This window comes from Rana temporaria, chromosome 5 (genome assembly GCF_905171775.1).
Source record: "Rana temporaria chromosome 5, aRanTem1.1, whole genome shotgun sequence".
NCBI lineage: Eukaryota > Metazoa > Chordata > Amphibia > Anura > Ranidae > Rana > Rana temporaria.
This window is the reverse complement of record NC_053493.1, coordinates 415,432,874-415,438,291: the sequence shown is the minus strand read 5'-3', so window position 1 is coordinate 415,438,291 and position 5,418 is coordinate 415,432,874.

The following is a 5,418-nucleotide window of genomic DNA, read 5'->3' as shown; positions in this document are numbered from 1 at the left end:
TCCCTTCCTTCTCTATCTCTCTCCCCCTTCCTTCTCTCTCTCTCCCCCTTCCTTCTCTCTCTCTCCCCCTTCCTTCTCTCTCTCCCCCTTCCTTCTCTCTCCCTCTCTCCCCCTTCCTTCTCTCTCCCCCCCTTCCTTCCTTCCTTCTCTCTCTCCCCTTCCTTCTCTCTCTCTCTCCCCCCCTTCATTCTCTCTCTCTCTCTCTCTCTCCCCCCCTTCATTCTCTCTCTCTCTCTCTCTCTCTCTCTCTCTCTCTCTCCCCCTTCTCTCTCTCCCCCTTCCTTCTCTCTCTCTCTCTCTCCCTTCCTTCTCTCTCTCTCTCCCTTCCTTCTCTCTCCCTTCCTTCTCTCTCTCTCTCCCTTCCTTCTCTCTCTCTCTCCCCCTTCTCTCTCTCTCCCCTTCCTTCTCTCTCTCTCTCTCCCCCTTCCTTCTCTCTCTCTCTCCCCCTTCCTTCTCTCTCTCCCCCTTCCTTCTCCCTCTTCCTTCTCTCCCCCTCCTTCCCCCGCCTTCTCTCCCTCCCTCATTCTCCCCCCCCCCACTTCCAGACATGCTGAATCTGGTGACAGTGGCAAGCGACACGCTGAATTTGGTGGCAGGGGACGGGTGGCAATTGACATGCTGAATCTGGTGACAGGTGACAGTGGCAAGTAACACACTGAATTTGGTGGCAGGTGGCAAGTGACATGCTGAATCTGGTGGCAGGGGATGGGTGGCAATTGACACGCTGAATTTGTTGACAGGTGAAGGTGGCAAGTGACACGCTGTAAAGTATAAATATTATACTTCGATTCTTGGGAGTAGGTGCGTAAATTGGGGCAAGCTTGTAGGGGCCCCATAGCATTACTTTGCCCAGGGGCCCAATCTAAGGTGAGTATTTCATAATGAGCTAGTATGCTATGCCAAAAGCACATCGGAATTCCATCGGAGTAAAAGAGAACATGTTCTCTATCTAAACTCCAACCGGATTCCTCTGAAAAAACTCAGATGGGGCATACACATGGTCGGAATATCCGATGGAAGAAGTCCGTCTGACTTTTTCCATCAGAAATTCCGATCGTGTGTACAAGGCATTAGGAGAAATACACAAAAGCTGCCTCTGCTGAATTCTGCAATCTGTAAGGGTTTGTGATCCTCATCCTTCCTTCTCTACCTAGTGGGTCACTTACCCAGAGCTACCATGTGTGTGTCAAGTGTGCGTGTTTATTTCAAGTTTGGGCTCATTTACACTTGCTTCGGCTTCAACAAGGCTTCGGACAGGCTTTGTCAAAGCTCTCTTATTGCTAGTCAAATCTTCTGTCATTAAATAAAATGGTTTGTTTACAGTCCTGTTTACACCTTGCTTTTGCTTTGCTTTGGCTTCACTTCAAAAAATATACCCCATGTAACTTCAGTGGTGCTTCAAAGGGTCTTCAAAGCCTCCATAGAAGTCTATGGCAAAGCTAGCTTGAAGCCCCACCAAAGCCTCATTGAAGCCCAGCAAAGCCTATGCCGAACCTTCACCAAAGCCCCATTGAAGCCCTGCAGAGCCTCACCGAAGCTTCACAAAAGCCCCATCGAAGCCTCATTGAAGCCCCGAGCTTTGAAGCACCACTGGAGATACATGGGGTATAAATTTTGAAGCGAAGTCAAAGCAAAGCAAAAGCAAGGTGTAAACAGGACTATAAGCTAACAATTTTATTTAGTGACGGGAGCTTTGACTAGCGTTCAGAGAGCTTTAACAAAGCGTGTTTTAAAGCAAGTGTAAACTAGCCCTAAGTTACTCATCAAGAAGGGAAGGAAGGACTAGGAATCAGATGAAAGGGAGGCCCGGAGTGAAGAGGAACAGAGAGGATCGTAATGCAGGGCTGGGCATGACCCTGTGCATGGTAAACCAAGGAAGGGTTAATGTTATTGCAGATAGGGTAGGGACAGGAGGAAGTTGGCTTTAAAGTGGAGGTTCACCGGTAAAATGCTATTTTTACCCTTAGATGGATGCTCATTTAGTCTAGGGGAATCGGCTAGTTGTTTTAAAATCCGAGCATTACTTACCGTTGTAGAGGGCGATCTTCTCCGCCACTTCCGGGTATGGGTCTTCGGGAGCGGGCGTTCCTTCTTGATTGACAGGCTTCCGACGGTCGCATCCATCGCATCACGATTTTCCGAAAGTAGCCGAACGTCGGTGCGCAGGCGCAGTATAGAGCCGCACCGACGTTCGGCTTCTTTCGGCTACTCGTGACGCGATGGATGCGACCGTCGGAAGCCTGTCGGAAGACTGTCAATCAAGAAGGAACGCCCAGTCCCGCAGCCCATACCTGGAAGTGGCGGAGAAGATCGCCCTCTACAACGGTAAGTAATGCTCGGATTTTAAAACAACTAGCCGATTCCCCTAGACTAAATGAGCATCCATCTAAGGGTAAAAATACATTTATGGGTGAACTCCCGCTTTAAGGGAGTGGAGCGGTATAAAAGGGGAGGCGGGGTCTCCACGGGTCAGTCAGGAAGAGAACGTGAAGAAGGAGGCAGTTTTACACGCTGCTCCTTCCATGGTCAGCATGGGGATGAACGTGGACCAGATCTTTGCCAGGCTGAGGGCTGCGGCGGCAAAGCGAGGGTCAGACTGGTTGGAGGAGCAGATGGGGGCACTAATTGCAGACCAGGCGGGGGGGTCACAGGATGGGGACACCTTGCCACGTGCTCGGCGGTCGCGGCCGCCGGTGCGTTACTCCCCAGGTCCTTCAGGGAGAGTGCAGAGGCAGCCAAGGAGCCCGATTGCGGACCCGTCGCCCCCGCCAGCTAAACGGTCCCAGGCCTCGGCTGGGGGGAGTCCAGACGGCACCCTCTGGAATGGAGGAGTTCGGGGGCGGAGCTACGGTCAGGAATGGATGCCCGGCCATCACCCAGTCGGCGGGAGACAGAGGGGGGGCCGGTGACACCCAGCAGCAGTGTGGGTTCCAGGAGTGAGGCCCAGCGGTGTATGAAGGTGCAGGTTGGCCGCGTTATGATAAACAATTTCGGCAGCGGAGAGCCTTCTCTTAGGTGGGATCATAAAGACATTAGTCTATAGATGCGGCTTATGTCTTCGCCGCGGGCTCCGAACCAGTTTCTTCAGGGGTCAGCAGCCTCGGGACCGTCAGCCGGAAAAAAATATGGGGTGTGTTGGCAGTTTAACGAGGGATTCTGCAAGTTTGGGGGGTCCTGTCGTTTTAACCACTTGCCGTCGCCGCACCGTCATAATACGTCCACAAGGTGGCTCTCCTAGGCGAGAGCACGTAATATGACGTCCTGCCTTTTAGCCGCCACTAGGGGCGCACGCGCGCCGCCGGAGGCGCGCGCCCCCAACTCCCGTGCGTGTGCCCGGCGGGCGCGATCGCCGCCGGGCACACGCGATCGCTCGGTACAGAGCGGGGAATGGGAGCTGCGTGTGTAAACACACAGCTCTCGTTCCTGTCAGCAGGGGAAATGCTGATTTTCTGTTCATACAATGTATGAACAGAAGATCAGTGTTTCCCCTAGTGAGGCCACCCCCCCCCCCCCACAGTAAGAACACACCCAGGCATACTTAACCCCTTCCCCGCCCCCTAGTGTTAACCCCTTCACTGCCAGTGGCATTTTTATAGTAATCTAATGCATTTTTATAGCACTGATCGCTATAAAAATGCCAATGGTCCCAAAAATGTGTCAAAAATGTCCGAAGTGTCCGCCATAATGTCGCAATACCGAAAAAAAAATTGCTGATCGCCGCCATTACTAGTAAAAAAAAATATTAATAAAAATGCCATAAAAATACCCCCTATTTTGTAAACGCTATAACTTTTGCGCAAACCAATCAATAAACGCTTATTGCGATTTTTTTTTACGAAAAATATGTAGAAGAATACGTATCGGCCTAAACTGAGGAAAAAAAATGTTTTTTTATATATTTTTGGGGGATATTTATTACAGCAAAAAGTAAAAAATATTCATTTTTTTCAAAATTGTCGTTCTATTTTTGTTTATAGCGCAAAAAATAAAAAACGCAGAGGTGATTAAATACCACCAAAAGAAAGCTCTATTTGTGGGAAAAAAAGGACGCCAATTTTGTTTGGGAGCCACGTCGCACGACCGGGCAATTGTCTGTTAAAGCGACGCAGTCCCGAATCGCAAAAAGTACTCTGGTCTTTGGGCAGCAATATGGTCCGGGGGGTAAGTGGTTAAACACAAGTGCTCCGGTTGCGGGGGGAATCACCCCCTGTCCCAGTGATTTAAGAAGGGCAAGTGGGGTGGAGACCTTGCGAGCAAGAGGGATGACGCCGGTGAGGGTGGAAAGGTTGTTGGCTTCGGGGTTTGCGGAGGGGTTTCATATACCGTGCTCATTGGAAGGGGTACCTCCTTTGGCGCGGAACTTGCGTTCTGCTTTGGAACACCCTGGGGTGGTGACTGAGAAATTGGCCAAGGAAGTTGCGCTGGGGGGCCATTTCAGGAGTGTCCGATACGTGATTTGGTGGTGTCTCCGCTGGGGGTGGTACCTAAAAAGCAGCCGAACAAATTTTGCCTCATTCATCACCTGTCTTTTCCAAAGGGGGGTTCGGTGAATGATGGTATTGACCCTATTGAGGCCAATAGGGGAATTGATGTTAGCCATTAAAGCGGATTTTATGACTCTCCGTTTGGCTTTTCCCAGGATGCTGGTAATGTGGTCAGACATGGTGATCAGGACGGCTTGGCGCTCGGCTAGGTCGGTGGAGAGGGTAAATAAGCCCAGGATTAAGGTGAACAAGGTGGTGGGAAGGTTTGTGGCTTGTAACCGGGGCCTGGTCATCAGACACGCTGAGTTGGAGGTCAATGTGGGTTTGTACCACAGGAGGGATGGGGTACATCTGTCGGATGTGGGGATGGATTTGTGGGCGTTGGGATTACAGGAAGGGATCCAGAGGGCCCTGTGGGTGGGGGGAGGCCCTTAAGGTTAAAGCGGTAGTTCACCCTCCTTCACCTCATTATTCCATTACTTTCGGCATCGTAGCGCGAGCTACGGTATGCCGGTCTTAAATTTTCAATCCCCGTACTCACTGTGCTATTGTTGATTGAAGAATCCGACTCCCGCGGGGAATGGGCGTGCCTATGGAGAGGGAGGATGATTGACGGCCGGCTCTGGCACGTCACGCTCCCCGAAGACAGCCGGAGTAGGTCTCGGCTATTCACAGCGCCTGCGCACAGGCTATGCGCAGGCGCCGTGAATAGCCAAGCCTATTTCGGCTATTTCCGGAGAAGCGTGACGTGCCAGGGCCGGCCGTCAATCACCTTCTCTCACCATAGGAACGCCCATTCCCCGGATTCTTCAATCAACGATAGCACAGTGAGTACGGGGATTAAAAATTTAGGACCGGCATACCGTAGCTCGCGCTACGATGCCGAAAGTAATGGTCTAATAAAAAAAAACATTTTTTTTTTTTTTTAACAGGG